The following is a 19,378-nucleotide window of genomic DNA, read 5'->3' as shown; positions in this document are numbered from 1 at the left end:
GCGGTGGTGCAAGTGGTAGGGTGTTTGCCTTGCATGCGCTGACCTAGGACAAACCACAGTTCAATCCCTTGGCGTCTCGTATGGTCCCCCAAGCCAAGAGCAATTTCTAAGTGCATAGCCAAGAGTAATCCCTGAGTGTCACCGGGTGTGTGTGGCCCAAAAAACATGGGGACTTGAGTATGTGATGCTGTGCTGTGTTGCAAAGGCTATGCCCCCGACTGCTTTATCCGTGGCACAGCCTTTTCTGTCTGTGCTGTCTGCTGTAGCAGTTTATGCTTGTTCTACTATCACAGACTGCCCTGAGATTGTATGTTAAGTCTCCTTGGGGCCTAAGAGAGGCTGGGACCTGGGATATTGTCAGTCTTGATACTTAGGGAATGCAATTCAAGCCAGAGTCATGGATGCTCTCTATCATGTTGCCATAGTGCTTGGGGATGACTCAGGGTATTATATGTGGTGCCAAGGATCAAACCAGGTCAAATGTAGTAAGCAGGTGTCTTAACCCTTTCACTATTCCTCTGGCCTGTTAATTTCAGTTTTGAAACCCATGTCCAAGGTTTGTCATTGTTTTTATTTGTACAGTCAAGAACCTTAGTTCAAAGTTGGTGAAAGAGAATCAGGATCCAACCTGGCCTTGTATTGCATGGCTATATCCCTATGTGGACATTCTGTTGGCCTCCTGCCACCTCCCTGGACAAGCTTATGATTAAATGACAAGCTTATGATGCCATGAGTCTTTCCCCACATGCTCTTTTTTTCTAGTGAGCCTTGCTCGGTACTCAGACCTTTTTTGAGGGGATAGTTTCAGCTTCACAGAAGCAGAATTCCTGAACACCTCAGTGTACAACAGGCTTGCATTTCTATTTGTGTATGGATAAACATAATCTTGCTTTATTTTTCACAGACAAAAAACCTACCCAAATTTCTATATCTTCATCATATTGTATGTTTTGCTATGTTTGGAGTCTGGGAAAATAGTGATAAGAAAGGAATGCATGAATTGACAACCTTGGCAGAAAGGTTTCCTTAACTCTTTTCACTTAACCCCTCATCCAACAGTGTCAGGTGACTTTGAGAGTCTCTGTGCTCCAGGCCCACTGGCTCTCTTTCAATTCCTGATACAGTATTTGCCTTTGTCCTTGTGTCTTGAACTGAACTTGAACTTGTCCTTTCTAGTCCTCAGCCAACTTTAATCTCCAAGATCTATGCATTAGTGTGTATGTGCTCTCCTATCCTAGATCTATGCTAAAGGGGTTTCTTCCTTGAAGGAAGAAATAAGAGTTGGCTGAACTCTAGCAAAGCATATAATGTCTACTTGAAAACATACACTGATAAAAGTCCCCTCTTCTTTATACATTAGTAGAATTCTCTTAGAGAAGAATGCAGCAGAATTGGATGACCTTTGTTGTCTTCAGCATCTGCGTAAATTGTAAGCAAAAACAAGTGAAAGGAGTTGGAAAACTCACCCTTTTCTACCCTGCTCACTACAGCCTGCTTGTCATTACCTGTATTTGTGTGTGGATTTAGCAGTTAGTTGTTTATAGCATTGTGTTGAGAATTTGCTTCTGGTCTGGGTGAAGTGGAGGAAGACAAGGACTGTATTTTTAGGTCTGTTATGTCAGCATCAGAAATGTTGGAAGGGACGGAGAGAGAGCACAGCTATGGGGTGTTTGTCTTGCATGTGACCCAGGTGGTTCAAATCCTGGCATCCCATATGGTCCCCCAAGTCTGCCAGGAGTGATGTCTGAGCACAGAGCCAAGAGTAACCTCTGAGCGCCACTGGGTGTGGATCCCCCCCAAAAAAGTGTTGGAGGCAGAAGCTAAAGAGATAACACTATGGTAAGGCATTTGTTTTGCATGTGGTCGACCCAGGACCCGGTTCGATTCTCAGCATCCCATATAGTCCCCTGAGCTTGCCAGGAGTGATTTCTGAGCACAGAGCCCGGAGCATCGCCAGGCGTGGCCCCCAAAAAACAATCAATTAATAAAGGAATAAATAAACCGCAGGAGAAAAAAAAAAGTGTTGGTAGGCAGCTTAGGTTCTATACTTGTCCCCCATTAGTGTAAGTAGAAAACTAGATTCAAGGGAATATATTCTACTATCTTTCTATTTGTCCAGTAGAAGGAACATCAGCAAATGAAATTGGTCTCATTTCTCCATCTTTAAAATGGAGACAAAGCTCAACTGCTTCCTTTGCATAGATGTGAGAGAACATGGAGTGTTTGTAATGGCCCAAAGATCCTGGGGCTCTCTGGAGAGAGGCCCTCTGTCAGGTTAGGGAGCTTACAGCTTATGTATGAGCTGCTTGATAGGTGATGTTTTTCATCTGGATATGCTCAAACTATTCCATAAAATTTATGGTAATACCATTTCTAGACCCCCCCCCCCCAATAACTTACCAACTAGGAATATCTCGCCTTTGGATAACAGCAGGATGGGGATTGGGAGACTCTACTTTTTGAAAAGCCCATCTTTTTTCATTGTCTTTCTCTTTCATTGTTTTTAATTCAGTTCTTCTTTTACTTAGATAGATCTCCATGAAGCCTTTAAAAACTTGTTTTTCTCCTGGAGAGAGCCTTCATTTAATGGTGTTAACACTTTAAAATGACTTTTTTAAAAATAATTTTTATTGTGACCAAAGTGAATTACAAATCCTCACAGTAATATTTAAGGTATATAGTGACATTGAATTAGGGCCATTCCCACCACCAGTGTTATCTTTCCTTCACCCCTGTTCACAGCATGCATCCCATGTCCCCCTCCTTGGGCCCCCGGACTGCTAGTATAACTCATCCCCTCTGGGTATAGCTTGTTGTAGATTGGGTATCGATTCTGCTGTCATTTACTTTGGATTTGGTGTTTAAGTCTGATCATTTTTTAATTTCTACTCAATGTTCATACGACTGTTTGGTCTTAGTACCATTCATTTTCCCCCCTCAATTTCTGAAGCAGAACAAGATGATTCAAGTTATGTGGTTCTGTTGAAAAAAAGAAAAAAGAATAGAAAGGGAAACACAAACAAAGAAACAAAAAACCAGGAGGAGTCCATCTAGAGGTTATAAATATCAAATTAGAAGAACAAAGGGAAGAAAAGAAGAAAAACATAACAAAAACACAAAAATATAAAAAACAAAAACAAACAAAAAATCAAAACAATAACAACAAAAAAAATCAAACAAAAAAAAGGAACCAGTGACTACATAAAAGCACCACAGCAATAAAGGCATAACCGAACAATAACCATGAGCATGAAATAAAAAGAGAAAAAAAACTGTGCTTCTTTTTTGTTTTGTTGTTGTTGTGGTGGTGGTGGTGGTGGTTTTTGTTTTTTGTTTTTTTTTTTTTGCATGGGCACAATAAATATTGGGGAGATTAGAAAGGGAATTCCCTTGGCCTAAGAGATACAGGGTTTCTTGGTATTTGCACAGATCATAGGGTGAAGTCTTTAAAATGATTTATTTTTATCATTTTTTTTAGAATTTTTAATCATGAGAACAAAGATGCAAAGAAAGAGGACAAGGTAAAGTTACAGTGGAAGGACAATCACCCATAACATAATTCTCAGAAGAAGTCCCCTTGCTGATATCTTAACTTTGAACTTTCAGCCACAGAACATTAAGATAAATAAAACAGAACCTATGTACAATTACTTTGTCCATCAAGTCCCCAGATACTAATACATTATAATATTAAATAGCAGCACACAAAGCAATCTAAAGCCATAAAATTTATGTAACTCCTTAAACATTAGAGGATTAGTATTTTTTTACATTTCCATGCACCTGCATATTAGTTTAAGTTAACCTCAAAAGTTTAAGTGGGTTTTTTTTTTTAAGAATTAGAGTCAAAGGAGCACAGTAAAAATGGTGTTAGAGTGGCAATTATTGTTTGCATAGGCCCACCAAAATATGAGGGACATGGAAAGGAATAACCTTGGCCTGAATACAAGGAGACCCTACCCCTGAAGTTTCCTGGCATAAGACCAACTCTAGGATCTAGGCAAGCTAGTTTGTCCAATCCAAGACATTGTAGTGCCAACACACTTTTATTTTTCACACAGTCTCTGTTGTTGGTATCATGTTTCTGTATTAAAGATTCTGGAATTTGCATATCCTCATTGAAGTCAGGATGTGGAGCGTCCTCTAGTTTCACCTCACAATTAAAGGGCAATGTAGAGATCCCTGTCCTGTAAGCAGGTCATTGTTGTTGTTAAGTCTTCTCAGTGTTAAGGGAATTCTCTTTTGAGCAGGTCGATGTCTAAGCAGCAGTAGGGTCTTCCCTGGTAGAGGATTGCTTCCAGGTGATGTTATGGACAAACTTGGATGTTTTGTGGATGGCTTCCCTGGTTCAGGGATGAATGGAAAATGCCCATTCTTCTGAGGCCTGTGCCAGGTCGTTATGTCAATGTTCAGGGTGTAAGGTCCTTTTGCACTATGTGATTTGTGTTCCAATCTCTATTAGATAAGATCTTATTTGTATGTATAGTATTTTCCCATTTTAATGTGCCTATGCAAACAAGGAACAATGCCACGTAGCGTTATTGGCGCATATGGGGGCCATAAGAACAAGTCCAACGATCCCCATGACATGGTTCAATCAAAAGCATTAAACTGAGGGACTCTTTCACCAAAATTCCTTATTGAACAGCTCATAAAGAGAAGAAAAGAAAGTGGTTAGAATCATCACCGTATAAGAGAATATTTAGTAAGACTTATAGCTGTCAGAGAAAGAACACATAAAATATTCAAAAGAAATCCGTGTCCATTTTATATCTTTTGAAATAGTTGGGGGTTGTTAGACACAATGCACAGCTTTGGTCTGTGATTAGAATTGTGCAGTACTGAAGTTAAAAAGAGTAATGTGGGTTACTAATGGTTTGGGGGGTGAGAGTTAAGGATTAAAAATGAGCTTTGTAGGGGTGTGGGAAAGGGCAGAATACAAAATGGACATTCTGGATATGCAAAAAATAACTTAAGAATATACTCTTAAAACATACAGTTTTCCACATGTAGACTGGTCAGAAATTGCCAGTGACAACCTTAGTGCAACCGAGCAAATCTCAGCATGCCCCAAGTTAGGACCCACCATTAGGGAGAAGGCCTTTGACATAGGGTCTCCCCAAAGCCCGTGCCGGCTAGAGCTAGCCTCCAGATCAAGAAAGGATCAGTAGAGAGCCGGAAGCCAGGATCTGCCCGCCCTCCACCCTGTGCCCTTCCTACCCTAGTGCTGGGGGAAGGGCGGGGAAAGCTTGGGACCCCATCCAGGAGGGACTACCCGACACCCACCTTTTCTGGCCGCCTGGGCTGCCACCCCGGGAAGGCCTGGAGCCCGGGGGCAGAAGAGGGGACGGCTGGGGGCCTATCAAGTTAGGGAAAAGGCCAGTTAGGGAAAAGGCCTTCGACATGGGGTCTCCCCATTTTTTAGAAATAATAATATATTTATTATAATAATTATAATAATAATTTTATAGAAATAATACGTGCATAATGTAGAGCATTTCCAAGAGCTATGTAACTTAATTGAGTGGCAACACTTTGCTTTGCTTTTCTTGTATATGGCAGCTGGTGAGGGAGCTCAAAGGGAGCCTGGGAATGACACTGGTTACACAAGTCATCCATGGAATTGAGGGTTGAGTATGGCAAGTGGTTAGGTCAGTTATCAGAGAGCAGTAACAGAAGAAGAGAGAATCCCAATTCTCCATCTTCCCCAGATAGGGGGCAGCCTCTATAGATGCTCAGTTTGAGAGTTGTGAGCATGGCTAATACCATGCATACTACTGCCCACCTCTCTCTGGCATGATTAACACTTGTCGTTTGGTTGTAAGATTAAATGCTTTTCTACCACTTCCTCATCACAAAACTTTTTTTTTTTTTTTATTTATTTATTTATTTTTTTTTCACAAAACTTTTTAACTCTCATATTGACTAGCAAAGGGTTTTTATAGATGGTTAACTTAGTCTATTGGGGTGAATTTATAAAAGACCAGGAGCAAATTTTTCCTGCCTGGGACAAATTAACATGTTTGCCCAAAAAAACACGTGGGCAGTGGGAGCTAAAAGACTAAATCCCTCATATCTCTCACACTAGTATGAGACATTTTTTGGGCTGGGGTGGGCTATACCCAGCAATGGGCTTACTTCTGATTCTGTGCTCAGGAATTACTCCTGGCAGTACTCAAGGGAACTTAAGCTATAAACAAGACCTCCCTATTGTGTAATTTCTTGGAAGGATGATGAAAACTCATAGAAGTTTTCTATGTTCTAGATTTCTGAACCTTCTGCTCTATTAAAATATCGGGCCAGAGCTACAGATTTTCTATGGCACACTGGTCCTTCCTGTTTCTCACTGGGCAATCTTGCCATGTCCTTTAAAACCTCTGGGACTTCTTGTTTCATCTGTGAAATTTGGGTTATTATAATTTTGATAATGAAATGAAATCGTAACTATGAAGTTCCCAGGACAAACCATGACAATACAATTAAGTGTAGGTTAAAGGAATGAATGAACACACTGGCTATTTAAGGAAGGTAGAAAAATCACTGTATCAAACTTGGTGGTTATATTGGATGGATTAAAGAATAGTATCTCCCAAGTAGGAGAGAGAATTGCTCTTTCAAAATTTGGTAAATATGAATAATGCAGTGTCCCTTTTCCCCGCTGCCTCCTTATATTTCTTGCCTTGGACTTTTTTCTTTTGCGGGGGCTATAAGGGGAGTTGGCAGAAGTATTGCAGATGATGCTCAGGAATTCTCCAAGTTCTTTGCTCAGGTGTTACTCCTGGTGGTGCTCAGGGGACTCTGGTGCTGGGGATGACACCTGGGTACTCCATGTGGAAAACAATCTGTTGATCTCTCTCTTTAGCTAGTCTGTAGCATATGAAAAAGTTTCCATAAGATGATTCTTGGAATTGTATATAAAAGTGTTTCCTTAGGATTGTTCTGTGACTTTTGCCCCACCTAACCCTTCCAGGTGGGGCGCTGTGGAGTTGGCAATAAATAGCTTGAGGGACAGGAGTGAGGGGCCCTTCTGTGAAAAGCTGCTGGCTGCAGGAGGATTCTCTGGCTCTCCTTGCCCGATCTTTTAAACCCTAAAAAAAAAAAAAAAAGAAAAAAAAGAAGATATCTTGCACTAGTCTATATAGAACTTTCAAGGTAATACATTTCAGAAGACAAACTAAGCTAGGTAAGATAAAATTGTATGTTTTGTCTTTGATGAAAGGGACTGTGTTTTAAATCTTACTCTTCAACTAGCATGTAAACAAGGATCTATTATTCAAATTGGGCACATATGGGCACATATGTGTAGTTATAAGGACAGGACAGAGGCACAAAGCAGTGGATCTAAGAGACCACTTCTAGAGGAAGGCTGTGAGGTGAAGGCTAGAGAGTGAGATTTCCATACTTTTTTTGTTTTATTACTCAAAAAAAAAACTTTTTTTTTCCCTGTAAGTCAGGAGCCAGAAAATGGATCCTACTGAAATAGCTGATAATTGCTAACCTCATGAGTGTAGGCAATTCAAAGGGTAGAGACTTAGGTCTCTGGGTAATCTCAAACAATGGGATAGTTTTATACAATTCTGTGATTTGATTTTGTTGCCCTCCTGTCCCTGGAGGGACACTCTAAGGTGGATTTTGAGCTCATGCAGGCTCACTTGATGAGAGCTCCTTTATACAGACTGCACTTCTGGGAGCCAGGATGTTTGGGCCCTGTGCCAGATTCCAGAAGGCCTGGGAGTTGAATGGGAAGGAATTTGCCAAGAATTGAAAAGTGAATTAAAGTCATAATTTCTCAGGTGTCTGGACAATCTGGTATTGAAAATGCTTATCTCTTTTATTGAAAATGTTCATCTCTTTTAATTCTCATGTCTTTAGAGACTTGCTGGCTGCCTGTTGTAAGTGTTAACTGCATAAACAACATAAGAAAGATTTGGTGAAAAACTGGAGAGATAGTAAAGCAGGTGAGATACTTGACTTGCAATCCACAGATCTCAGTCCCATCCTTAACACTGAGTCCCTTCAGGAGTGATCCCTGAACATAGAGTTAGGAGTAAGTCCTAAGCACTGAAGTATGCAGCCCAGGGGGAAAAAAAAGAAGACAAAGGAGAAGGAGGAGAGGAAGGAGAAACAAGTAAGACAAAATGGGTTGAAGAGATGGAATTTGAAAATATTACAAGTGTCCGCTTATTCTATGATGATCACCCAAGCAAAGAAGCAATAAGCTTGCTCTCAGCTGACCTGAGCTTAGTTCTGTGGCCATTAGGGCAAGTTTCTTAGCTCCTCTGGGCCTTAATTTGTGCATTTGAGGTGCACAAATGGTTGCACATAGTAAGTATTATGTGTTAGACTTGTGAAGTCTTCACCTTCCAGAAGGACCAGGGGGTTGTTTTTCTGTTTCATTTGGGTGAAAGTTTGGTGGCATAAGTGGAAGTCAGCTGGTTTGACTTCTCTTTAAGCTGCTCTAAGGCAGAGGGACCCTGGAAGCATCTGCCCCCATAGCATCTTCACAGCATATAGCATCCTTCCATGCTGGCCTTTGGATGATCAGGACACTCTGCAAGCCCTGCAGTTTTCTCCGGGCCTCACTGACTCATGTTCAGCTGTATTGTGAGTTACTCAGCTGGTATATGACAGGGACTGAGCAGCCATCTATTCAGAGAATACTGAAGTTTTTTTGGCGGGTTGCACCAGGCAGTGCTCAGGACTTACTCCTTGGCTCTGTGCTTAGAGATCACTCTTAGTGGGACTCAGGAGACCATATGTGGTTCAGGGATCAAACCCAGGTCAAGTATATGCAAAGCAAGTACCCTACCTGCTGCCCTATCTCTCCAGCCCTTGAATATTGAGTTTTTGAGACACTGCTCATGCTTTCTGTAGACATCCACTGCAGTTTCAGATGCCAACAGTCCTGTTGAAGCAAAGACAAAATTCCCATGGGTGAGTTTTGCAGGGCCACTCTTTATCTGTAGTTGGGTAGTTTTGATGAGCTCAAGAGAGAAAAACAATGGGCAATCAATTTCTGATTTTTTTTCTCATTTTTTGGACCTTTTACTTCTAATTAGGTACATTTTGGCTGCACAAATAGTTTAGACACTACATATTGAAAGTAGGAAGAGCCAAGATATATAATTCAATTTCTCCTCACACCTAACCCACTTAATTTTATTGTTCTTTATTTAAAATGGCTTTATAATAGTGGTAATATTATTGACCTACAAACTGTGACTCCCACTTTGGGTTAGTTGAGAATTTTATCTTCCTTCCTTCCTCCCTTCCTCCTTTCCTCTCTTCCTCCCTTCTTCCCTCCCTTCTTCCCTCCCTTCCTCCCTCCCTTCCTCCTTTCCTCTCTTCTTCCCTTCTTCCCTCCCTCCCTCCCTCCCTCCCTCCCTCCCTCCCTTCCTCCCTCTCTTCCTCCCTTCTTCCCTCCCTCCCTTCCTCCCTTCCTCCCTCCCTCCCTTCCTCCCTCCCTCCCTCCCTCCCTCCCTCCCTCCCTCCCTCCCTCCCTCCCTTCCTTCCTTCCTTCCTTCCTTCCTTCCTTCCTTCCTTCCTTCCTTCCTTCCTTCCTTCCTTCCTTCCAACCTTTCTTTTTACCTTTCAACCTTCCTTTCCAATCTTCCTTCCTCCCTCACTTCCTCCCTTCCTTCGTTCCTTCATTCTTTCCTTTTGTCCTTCCTCTCTTCTTTCCCTCTTTCTATTTATTATTATAGTTTAGATAAGATGGTTTACAACAGTGTCAATATTTATAGCAATTATGTACAAAGTTAACATATCACTATTGCCAAAGTGCCCCTCTGCCTATGTCATCTTTGGTCTTCTACTGCATTCTCCACTTCTCACCTGTCCTCCCACTGCTTGATGTACAAATTGCTGAGTTTTGTAATCCAAGGCCAAAAGTTTATCATTGTTTAATATACAGTTTATTTCCCTTTTGGACAAGGTTCAATTCTTAATATTCCTTTTGCTTTGTTTTAGTTTTGTTTGTTTTGGGGCCACACCTGGCAGTGCTCAGGTTATTCCTGGCTCTGTGCTCAGAAATAGCTCCTGGCAGGCTAGGGAAACATGTGGGATGCCAGAAATTGAACCCAGGTCTGTCCTGGTCATGCAAGGCAAATGCCCTGCTGCTGTGCTATTGCTCCAGGCCCAACTCCTAATATTCTTAATACTTGCTCTGAGTAAGTCTCTTTTAAAACAACAGCAACAACAAACCAACAAACATTTGATATAGGACTCATTTGATATTCAACTCAAATGACATTCAAAATGACAGTCACTTTTTGTTATTTTCTTGGTCTACAAATGATGAACTGTCAGCTCTTCCACTCAAAAAACAGAAGGAGCACTACTCTTTGAACACTTCTGGAAGTTGCTGAACTGTCTGTACTGTTCTGCAATTCCAGAATAACTAGCATAGGGATATGTATTCTTTTTTTGGTGGGTTTCAGAAATTCTGCTTGGATAAGAAATTCATTCTTCATGCTTCGAGACCATGAAATCAGGGCCGGAGAGATAGCCTGGAGGTAAAGCGTTTGCCTTGCATGAAGAAGGTCGGTGGTTCGAATCCCGGCATCCTATAGGGTCCCCCGAGCCTGCAAGCCTGCCAGGAGTGATTTCTGAGCATAGAGCCAGGAGTAACCCCTGAGCACTGCTGGGTGTGACCCAAAAACCAAAAAAAAAAAAGAAATCATTCGTGGTTGGCACTGGCTACAGTTTCAGGAAACAGAGGCAGAGCCAGCGTGACATGTTTTTGTCGAGAGCACAACTCATTAGCTGTGTACTTACTGGAATGTTCTTCAAAAGCTGTAGCAGCAAATTTGAATGAAACTGAATTACTGGCTCTTTTCTAGGGAAGTACAGTTCTACTTCAGGGGCAGGATGATATTATTCTGGAGGCTGGAGGTATGGCAAAGTTGAATAGTAGTAAACCAGAAGCGTTCTTAGGATAGATTTGGCCCCTGACCCTCTTAGCCAGCTCTCTGCACCCACACAAGTCACATCTGCACTTCTTTGTTCTCCCCCAACTGACACATTCCTGTCATATCTGCCCCATAGTCCCTGTTTTCTTGTTTACTGGGCTGTCAGGGGCCTTATTCAGGGAGACATCTACCTCCTAATCGCAGGAGGTTTCCTTCATTTAGGAAAAGGATCTTTGTAGATGTAATAAAGATCTTGACACTAGTAGATGATCCTCAACTCTCAGGTTTACCATAAAGTTAATAACTTTATGATAATGGTCAGGTTCCTGATCAGAAGCTCGGAAAAGAAGAGAGTTCTGGAGAGGAAGGTGGTGTGACAATGAAGCAGAGAAAGGAGTGATGGCAGTGAAGGGCCAAAGAAGGCCAGTAGCTCCTACTGACAGAATGAGGTGATGAGCTGAATAGCTATGCCCACCACACTTGTAGGTGTGATGTTGTTCAGAGGTAAGACTGGAATTACTGCTCCATCTCCACATGCTCTCGGGAAATCTGACATGTAGGCAATTGTCTACAGGTTCACAAGTATTTATTCTCCAGCATTCCAATGAAGGACTTTCTCACCTTGGCCTTGACTGTGTTTTGTTGTTGAGAGAGAATACAGTGAGTAGGATGTAGTCTTACAAGTGGCTGACTTGGGTTAAATTCATGGCATCCTGTGTGGTTCCTTGACCGCCACCAGGAATGACTCCTGAATGCAGAGTCAGGAGTAACCTGAGCATTAGTGGGTAAGGCCCAATAACAATAACAACAAAAGGAAATCAAAATAAAAGAATTAAAAATCCAGCTAACCAAACAACAACAAAAACTCACAAAAATCAACAGCTTGTCCCCAGAGATGCCTAAGTCTGGCCCTGCCCACACCTGGCCATTAGCTATCTGGCCTCTAGAAGGAGACATTTCTTTCTTTCTTTTTTTTTTTCTTTTTGTTTGTTTGTTTGTTTTTGGGTCACATCTGGCAGCGCTCAAGGGTTCCTCCTGGCTCTATGCTCAGAAATCACTCCTGGCAGGCTCAGGGGACCATATGAGATGCTGGGATTCGAACTAATGACCTTCTGCATGAAAGACAAACACCTTACCTCCATGTTATCTCTCCGTCCCCAAGGAGACATTTCTGTTGGGATATACCACAGCCTGTGGCAATTTCTCAGGACAACTTTGGAAAAGTCATTATTTCTCATTTTATTTTCTTTTATTTTAAGGGTTGAGGTCACACTTGGCCAGGCTCTGTGTTCATGGAACACATCTAGAAGTGCTCAGGGGAGCCACATGTAGTGTTGGGGATCAGAAAGTGCTTTACTTGCTGAACTCTCTTTCTGCTTCTTACTTGGTCCATTTTTTGTGTGTCTCCCATCCCAGCTTCTGTTGTTCCCTTGAGATGGCTTTGCTTGTGCTGATGTGCCTGCCTAAGCAAGATGGGGACAAAGGTATCGTGGACTTGTTTGACTCTCCAGCTAGGCATAAACAGGTTTTCAACCTAAAGATCTCTCTGGTTTTTGTTTGTTTGCTTTGAGGACATTGTTGGCAGTGCTAGGGTGCTTACCTCAGCTCTGTACACAGTGGCCACTCCTAGAGGTCTGCAGGGGACTGTGTGGTGCTGAGAATGAAACCTAGCTGTCCACATGCAGAGCACATGCTTGGCCATTTGAATCATCTCACCGGCTCCTATAGTGACTCTGTTTTTAATGTGCATTGACTTCTTTGTGCACTTGGCCTAACATCTTTGTATTTTCAATTGCAAAGCTTAGGCCACTTGAGTGAGGCCTACACATTTCACAGAAGCTCAGTTATAAACTGGACCATAACTATTAAATAGCGAAGTCACTTCTCTGACTGAATGTTCAGGTTCTCATTTGAAAAACCGACTAGTGTTATGGAAAGAAAAGATATTCGTGGTGTGGATCAGGAGAGTTTATTGTATTTATTGAATTTCTGTGTTTATGCTGCTGCATCATAGATGCAATCATTAGCTCAAATGTTTCTCAACTTGGATTGCAAATTTCAGTTTGTTCTGGAGGCAGGCATTTTTATCATACTAAAGCTAGAAGAATTATTGGCATTTTTCAGCTTCAGGCTGGCTTGATGGAGAAGAGGGTAGAAATATTAGAGGAGGGTTGGAGTGATGGTACAGCAGGTAGGGCATTTGCCTTGCATGTGGCCAACCCAGCAATCCCATATGGTCCCACATACCTACCAGATTGAGCCCTGAGTACAGAATCAGGAGTAAACCCTGAGAACTGGCCACAAGATTTAAAATAAATAAATAAATAAATAAATAAATAAATAGATAAATAAAACCTAATAGACTGTCATTCTCCATAAAAAGGATTAAGGGAAAGAGTTCATAAAATTAAAAGATAACATGTAGATTTCCCTTATTGTCTGAAAATAGAATGTCCTTACTTAGTCCTACTTGCTAAGTAGGTTGGTTTGGTTGGTTTTGTTTTGTTTTGTTTTGGTTTAGATCTGGATACTATTGCCATTAATTGTTTTACTGGGGGAGATTTTGAGAACTCTTAATACTAAAACAGTACTGGGAGGGATGGAGTGAAGTGCAGATTTCCCTGCACCTCCCTTTTACCCACAGACTTCATCAGGACTTTATGCTAGAAGATATTCCCAGACAGCACATGGGGGCCTACGGGTATAGGATCACAATTCCCCCGCTTTGGCTTTCTGACTCCATGGAACTAGGTAGTGCTCACAAAGAGTAATGGAGAGGATGAAGCCTTTTGACTAAGGGGTAATTCTTAGGAAGGGATAATGGAGAGGGCACAAAGAGTCAAAAAAAAAAAAAAAAAGCTTGGGTCTTGGTCTTCATTAATTTTTTTTCATTCATTTTTGTGGTCCTTTGCAAATCCTTTAGCTTAGAGTCTTCAACTCTGATGAAAAGAGTTGAAAAATGTCTTCTCCATTTTCTTTCAAATTCTGAGGTTAAAAAAAAAACAACCACTATTCCATGATATTATTGAGGAAGAGAAATCATTATATATATAATATATTATTATATTATATTATATATATTATTATATTATATATATATTATATATATCCTGAAACAAAGCCCAGAGTGGATGCTTGAATTCTTCCTTTTGTAGTCACCTTGTTACCATTGGTAAACACACATGCCTAAATCAAATTCTATACTATGTTGCATGCATTGAGTTTTGAGATTTGGAAGGGATTTTGAGGTTCATTTATTCTGCTCTTCCTAGTCTAGAATTCCCTTTTGCTGCAACTCTTTCACCTCTCATGGGGCCCTCCCATGACCAGGGAATTGGCTCTTTATTAAGAAGCCATTGGATTTCTCAGAGCTCTAATTACTAACCGAATGAGCCATCATTTGTATGATGCTGGAATTGAGAGTCTTACCACTCCCATCCATTAGTCCTTGTTTTGCCCTTAGATTCAAGCCCCAGATTTTCATGATAGCTTGGTCTTAGCCTGGTCTCAATCTGATCATCTGGCATGTGGCTATCCTAGTGGACTTGGAAGCTTGGGCCTAACCCAGACCTACTGAACTGAAATCTGCATTTTCTCAAGACCCTTAGTGATCAGTATGCACAAAGGTAGTTTGTGTCTTGCTAAAGTAGATCCCTACATCCCCCTCCCCTGACTTCCCCCTCTTTTTTCTTCCCTTTTTTTTTTTGGGGGGAGGACAGCCTGCTACTGCTTACAGGCCATATCCAGGTAGTCCTCAGAGGACCAGAATTGGACCCATATTTTGCTCTAACAGCACTTTGCCCTGTAAGCCATTTTCCAATCCTAGTTTGTTTTGTTTTGGGGCTTGTTCCTTGGTGCCCAAAAGTTGTGACTCTGTGTTCAAAGATCACTCCTGGTGGTACTTGGTGGGATCCTATGTGATGCTGAAGATGGAACAGGGATCCTCTGTGTGCAAGGCAAGTATTTGAATCCCTGTGTTAGCTCTTCAGGTTCTAATTTGTTCTTTTTATTTAAATGTCAAACTTGCTGGTGTTCACAAAATCTTAATTGAGGAGGAAATAATTTGACGAGAAGCAACAGCTCCAGCCCTCAGTCACTGTACAGAATTGGTTGTCTGTGAAAACTGTCATTGTAGTTAGTGGATTTCTATGGGTTCATGTTTCTGTGTGTCGTAGTATAATCCATAAAGGATGAGACTGCTGATCTCATCAATGGAGGTCTCTAGATCCACAAATGCCTTTCAAGTTATTAAGAACCTTTTAACTGGGGTTCCTCATAGTTTAATGCTGGCTCTTTTCTTGTGTTATTTTTTTTTAATTAGACTAAATAAATCATCAGAACTTCCCATTCACCATAGACACAACCACCCAACTTGCACAACAGGGCTCAGCTGCTGGAGGAGAGGGGAGGCCCTCATGTCTTTTATACCTTCCTGCAGGGCAGAGATGGAAACACAGCCTTGGAAGGTGCAGACACCAGGCTGTGGCAACAGCTGTCCCGGAGGGAAATGCTTTTAAGGCGTGCACTCAGCAATATGGAAATGAACTTGGCCCGCTCAGTCATGAATACGAATAAATGCTTAGCTGCTTTTCCAGCCACGAAGTAGCTTTCTATATTTGGTGCTGTTAGACATTCAGTGAAATAGACTGAATTTAATGCTGGATGACAGTGCCAGACTAACTTTAGTCAGACTCAACCCCAGACTGGAAGAGGCTCCTTCCCCCAGCCCTGTGACAGTTTTCTCCCTCTACCTAAGGATTCAGTGAGCTTTAAGACCCATCCCTATGCCTGGCAGAACTTTAGCCTGGTAGTGTAGGATATCTACACTAGCTGCATGGTCATCTCCATGGCTTTAGATTTGTGGGATTCAACAGATGCTGTATCCAGATACCCATTTCCTTTAGTAAAAAAGTTTATGGACCAGAATGATCGAACAGTGGCTAGGGCATTTTACTTGCACACAGCCAATCCAGGTTCCATCACTGGTATCCCATATGGTCCCCTGAGCCTGCTAGGAGTGGTTTCTGAGTGCAGAGACAAGAGGACCCCTGAGCCGCTGAGTGTAACCCAAATACTAAACAACAACAAAAACAAGAGAGGTAGATTCTGTGGCAATCTGTTCTTTTTCTGTCCTGAGGTCCAATTCTCCTCAATCTAGCCTATATCCTTAAAGCTTCTCACCTTTCTAGTGCATGGAGTATAGGACAATGCAACCCCATAAACAATGGTAGAGGTGGAAGTCTTGAATTAGGTTGGATGAGAGCATAGGTTAGGTTAATAGTGGGAAAGAGAGAAGGGGCATAGTGGCTACACATTTGAAAATGAGAGCAACATATTAATGTTGTTATTTATTAACATAAATATTAACTTACATATATTAATATATAAGTAATGATGTTACTTATAATAATATCATAAAACCCTTGTGATTTCCAAGTGAATTTAGTATACTCTGTCCAGCCTGCTTTCTTCCTTCCAGAATTTGTGTCAAGTTCATAGTGGTTCTTAATCATCTCATGTCAATGTCCCCTTATAATTCTAACCATCCATTACTGAAAATCAAATACATTTTAATATATTTGCATGGATAATTCAGAAAATATCAATATAATGCTTTATAGAAATTTCAAAGAAAGTAGAAGTGAAGAAGCTGGAGAGATAGTGCAGCAGCTAAGGCCTTGCAAGTGGCCAATGAAGGTACAATCTCTGGCATAATTTATGGTCCCCTGAGGAGCACAACCAGGAATGATCCCTGAGTATAGAGGCAGCAGAGAGTTATGAATACTTTTGGGTATGGTCCCTCTCCCAAAATACTGAAAAAAAACTTCATCAGTTCTCCCAGTATTGAAGTCTAGGAAGGACCAGAGTGACCCCCAAAGAGCCAGGAGTACAGGCTCTGAAATGTTTGGCAAGATCCAAGGGTGGTGGCAGAAGGGGAGGCTTTAGGGGAGTATTTGATGGTGAGCCCAAAAAATATTCAAAAAGAGCTTCCACTTTTTTTAAACATTTCATCTCTGCCTTTTCCTTCTGAATCAGTTTCAAGTCTGAGCCCAGCTATAAATGATAGGAAAGAGGATGTTTTCGAGAAGTAACTACCAACTCTCTTGGACTTTTCTACCTTTAGAGTCAATCAGTCAGTCCACTCTCACTTTTGCCTTCCACATTAGTTCATTACTTGGCATTACATAGTATCACAGAGATTCAGAAGAAATCTTTTTTTTTAACATTATAGATGGTTTTTAAATTTTTATTTTTATAAATTATTTAATTGAAACAACATGAGATACACAGTTACAAAGTTGTGTGGATTGAGTTTCAACCATAAAATTTACAACACATTCATCAGTGCACAATTCCTGCTACCAATGTCCCTGTTTTCCTTTTGCCCATCCTTCACAACTCCCCTCTCCCTGGCCTGCCTCTGTAGCAGACATTTTTCTTTCTCTCTCTGTGTGTGTGTGTGTGTGTGTATTATATATATATATTTTTTTTTCTCTTTCCACTTTTTCCTTTTAGACACTATGGTTTTGCAATATTGTTCAGTAGGAATCTTTCTAAGGTGAACCCTTGGGACACTTAAATTCTCTTCTTATTTCCTTTCAAACTATAGGTATGATCTCATTCTTTTTCTTTTTTATCTTTTTAGTTCTGTTAAATAAAAAACCATATCTAATCCCTCTTTGTCTTTGCATTTTGCACAATTGAATGACTGAGGACATGTGCGTGATTATCTAGTCTTAAACACTACATGTTTCCTGCTGCTTGGGAGTCTTAAACAAATAAAAGGGCCTTGGTCCTCTTACAGTATTTTTCAGAACAATGAAATCTGAGGTTTTCATTTAACAACGATGACATGAATAATCCTTTCACAAGTATGAATGTGGTGCATTTCAATTGTAAGTAGTCATTTAGTCCAAATATACTGGGCACACTTTAAATACATGCTGATTTGTGATCCTGCAAGAACATAAATATGTTTGTTGCCTTTGTTCCAGGATCAAGTTTTTTTATACACATGTCAGCTGGATTCATAGGAGGGTAGGCACTTTGCAAAAATCAGAACCCAACACTTAACAACATCAAGAAATTTGATATTCAATAGGTATGGCCATTTCACCTTATATATAAGCACTGAACAATTGCAACACTTTGGAAGCATAGATGGAATCTTGAGGGATGAAATAATACATGCCTCTGAAGAAGATTTTCTGGGAGCGATTCATGAAAAGACTCATGAAAGATGCATCAACTTGTGAACCTTTAAATTTTGAGGATTATTTTACTGAACTGAAAATAAATTATGAACCTAATTTCTTGGGGTCATGGGTGGCACCATGATATGCATTCCCCAACTATTGTTTGAGCACACTTAGGTATTAATAGTTGCAATGAAGAATTCTCCACAACATTGCTACTATTCTTTTTTCTTTTTTGTTTTGGGGCCACACCCAGTGACACTCCAGGGGTTACTCCTGGATATGAGCTCAGAAATGGCTCTTGGCTGGAGGGACCATATGGATTGCCAGGGGTTTGAACTGCAGTCTGCCCTATTTAGCTGCGTACAAGGCAAACGACCTACTGCTGTGCCACCACTCCGGCCCCACTTTGTTACCATTCTAATAAACTTCTTTGTCTACAGATCTTAACGTCAGCTTGGCTTTTTCCTACTGAAGATTATCATTTCACAGGTCCAGGTTCTGGAGTGTCTCTGTTGAGTTAAGCTCTGGAATACGTTTTTAACTGCAATCTCAGTGCATTGTTACCAGATAGAGTAGACTGTCTGTCAGAGAGAGACTCTATCAGGATGGTTCAGTCACTAAAACAAGCTCCCTTCTTGTCTGGTGTTCCCCCTGTAGTAAACCTGAGGACATAGCACCAAACCAGGCAGCTCATGCTCTTTCCTGAGACCTTAATCTAATTGTTCTGCACCTACATGGCTTGTTCAGATTTTTAGTCTGTATTCTCACCCTATTGGCTTCTGCCCATAGCCCATGTAAGTTAGAAATTTGAATGGGAGCAAATTGTTCAGCACAAAAAGCTCTGAGCTACAAAGTCTTGTTTCTCTCAAAAGATGTGTCTGTACTCCAGTTTTTATTGCAGCCCTGTATGCAATAGCCATGGCTTGAAAACAACCTGTCCTTTGGCTGGATGAAAAAAAAAATTGGAAAAGAGGATGAAGATGTGTGCTGCAGAACTGCCTTTAGAATGCTTCCAATTTCTAGTGTTTAAATGCCTGGAATGAGAAAATACCAATTCAACTAAATCGTGACATGTTTACCAACTTGCATCTAGTCTTGTACCTTTCTGCCAGTTCTTAAGCCAATTTCCCCCTACCTTCCTATCCTTGACCTCCTGTAACTTTTGATTAAAATGTATAGAAGTCTGGTGGTAAGGGAAAACAGCTGTGATAATGTCCAAGAGAACCAAAATAGAACCAAAAGTAAAATCTTTACCTTAAGCTGTGGTCA

General features: G+C 41.0%; 1 protein-coding gene and 1 long non-coding RNA gene across 2 annotated transcripts in view; both read left to right on the top strand.

Moving 5' to 3' along the window:
- LOC126020055 (uncharacterized) overlaps positions 1–19,378 on the top strand; it is a 1,004,964-nt gene that overhangs the window by 122,824 nt on the left and 862,762 nt on the right. The gene's annotated exons all lie outside the window — the stretch shown is intronic.
- The window catches only part of OSBPL3 (oxysterol binding protein like 3), a 210,965-nt gene that overhangs the window by 107,415 nt on the left and 84,172 nt on the right, over positions 1–19,378 (top strand). The gene's annotated exons all lie outside the window — the stretch shown is intronic.

This window comes from Suncus etruscus, chromosome 10, assembly GCF_024139225.1.
Source record: "Suncus etruscus isolate mSunEtr1 chromosome 10, mSunEtr1.pri.cur, whole genome shotgun sequence".
Classification (NCBI taxonomy): domain Eukaryota; kingdom Metazoa; phylum Chordata; class Mammalia; order Eulipotyphla; family Soricidae; genus Suncus; species Suncus etruscus.
Note: the sequence above shows the minus strand (reverse complement) of the source record. Positions and strands in the feature narration are given on the sequence as shown.